This window comes from Salmo salar, chromosome ssa18 (genome assembly GCF_905237065.1).
Source record: "Salmo salar chromosome ssa18, Ssal_v3.1, whole genome shotgun sequence".
Lineage (NCBI taxonomy): Eukaryota > Metazoa > Chordata > Actinopteri > Salmoniformes > Salmonidae > Salmo > Salmo salar.
In genome coordinates, this window is record NC_059459.1 from 71,608,413 (window position 1) to 71,610,959 (window position 2,547).

Here is a 2,547-nt window from a genome sequence, read left to right on the forward strand (position 1 = left end):
AATGAAAGCAGTGTATATAATGAGCGAAACATTTACGTCATTTAGCAGACGCTCTTATCCAGAGCGACTTACAAATTGAAACCACCGCTTAAATAATAATGTCAAATATCTAAATGCATTTCTTCACATACTTATACGTCAAAGGCTAGCTCCAAAGACATGTGTGACGCCAACTAAAATTACCCATTTTGCCAGGTAAAACATCCCAGTGAGACTTCACCTGATTGGCAACGAGACAAATAAAGAAGTTGCATTTATTTAATTTAATGTTAAAACACCTACCATAGAAAACATACTAGACTCGAGAGCCCTTTGGTCCAAGTGTGCCCTGTATCCAACTATTCTTCAACATACCTTTCTCATTTGTGTTACGATGGCCATAGGGGTGGTGGCAGGGTTGGGGGGTAGTGGTGGGCCAGAAACTCACCTCACGATGTACCAGGACCCAGAACTCCTTCTCAGGGGTGAGACACACCACGAGATGTCATGTTTAATTGCTATATTGTAAATTTACTTTGCCACCATGGCCCATTTATTGCCTTACCTCCCTCATTTGCACTCACTGTATATAGACTTTTTTTCTTTTTTTCCACTGTATTGTTGACTGTATGTTGTGTAACTCTGTTGTATGTGTCGCAATTGTAAATGAGAACGTGTTCTCAACTAGCCTACCTGTTTAAATAAAGGTGAAATAAAATAAATGTTAAAAAATGACTCAGTTGCACCAGATACATTTCCAACCCAGTCCTCCACCTCCACCTCCCAGTATGCTCGATGGCTGCTGAACCCCTGGGTGGTGAGGACCCACGGCACCTGGGTGAAGCGCTGGGCAGACAGGGGGAACTTCCTAGCCATCTTGCTCCGGTCCACCCAAATCTCACAACCATGGGACCCCCTTCTGAACAGGAGCGATGGGTGGGCTGTGCTGGTCAGGAGTCACCTCAACTGAGAGAAGGGCTAGGTAGAGGAAAACTACAATCCATGGTTGAATTCATTTTCCAAAGTTGAGCATACATAGGGTTAGCAACACACCAGACACTAAATATAATACACAACATGGAGGCAGACTCAGGACTACACATTAGCTCACCTGTGAACTCTTTAACCAAGGCAATCTGAGGGATAAACAGAAGGTAACAATTTATTAGAAAACATACAATTGCAAATGTTTGATGGTGCACAGCTGGGCCCATACTCATGTTGCCAGACTAGGAATGCTTATCTAGAACCAGAGGGGTATCCTACTAATCAGGTTTGAGGAGTTGTGAGGTAGCTTAGGTCAGCTCTGAGTGCAACTCGGGATAACCAGTCAGGTAAATGTTTAAGGCAACAAATCCTTCAAAACCAAACTGCTCCCAGGCAGGCTAACTCAGGGCTAAAGCCCTTTATCCTGAATGAAGTGTTGGAGTTGAGACCAGTGAATGAAGTCTGATTCTCCCTCCCCCCCTGCAAAGACAATCTCCTTCTTTGGAGGAAGATTAAATTATTTATCAATCAAATCTTTGTTAAAATAACTCACATTATTTAGTAATGACAGAATGCATTCTAAACTTCACGCAAAGTAAAATTTGTGTACGACGCAATACAATTACTAAATCAATAGGTGAAGGGAAAGCGGTCCTTGAGCATTGAATGGCACACCAAAGACAGCATTATGATCATTTTATTACTTAAGACAGGATTTCTAAAACATTTCACATCATAGCCTTCTGAATCTGCAAAGATAACCAACTTAATTTGTATTTCAGCACCAATGAAAGTGTGGCACTGACTTTCCCATGGATTAACATTTCAATGAAGAGTTTGGCAACCGACTAGCCAAGTGCGACATCCATGTGCAGTCACAAGTCTGCTAGAGTTAGTATTAGGCGGACGAGCAATAGCCAATGTCGTAGTACAGATGAAGACTGAGCTAGAATTTGAGCCAACTGAGGCTGGTTTGCTTTCAAAACCTTGAGTGATCTAGCTTGCTTCATTGTATATGCAGAAGAGTGTCCAGAATTCACCAAACATTAGCAACACCTTCCTAATATTGAGTGGCACCCCCTCTTGCATTCAGAACAGCCTCAATTTATTGGGGCATGAAATCTACAGATCTTCAAAAGCATCACACAGGGATGCTGGCCCATGTTGACTCCAATTCTTCCCACTGTTGTCTCATGTTGGCTGGTGGACCACTCTTGATACATGGGAAACTGTTGAGCATAAAAAAAACAGCATCATTGCAGTTCTTTACACATATCGGTGCGCCTGGCACCTACCATACCCTGTTCAAAGTCACTTCAATATTTCGGCTGTGCAATTCAGAGTTAATGGACAACATACAAAAGCCAAGTCTCAATTGGCCTCATTCATCTACGCTGACTGAAGTGTCTATAACAAGTGACATCAATAAGGGATCGACGCTGTCACCTGGTCAGTCTCATGGAAAGAGCAGGTATTCAAAACGTTAAGAATAATCTGACTTTGGCTGTGTTGACACAGGCAGCCCAAATCTGAGATTTTGTCCAAACACATCAGATATTTCTCAGATATGATCTGTCAAAG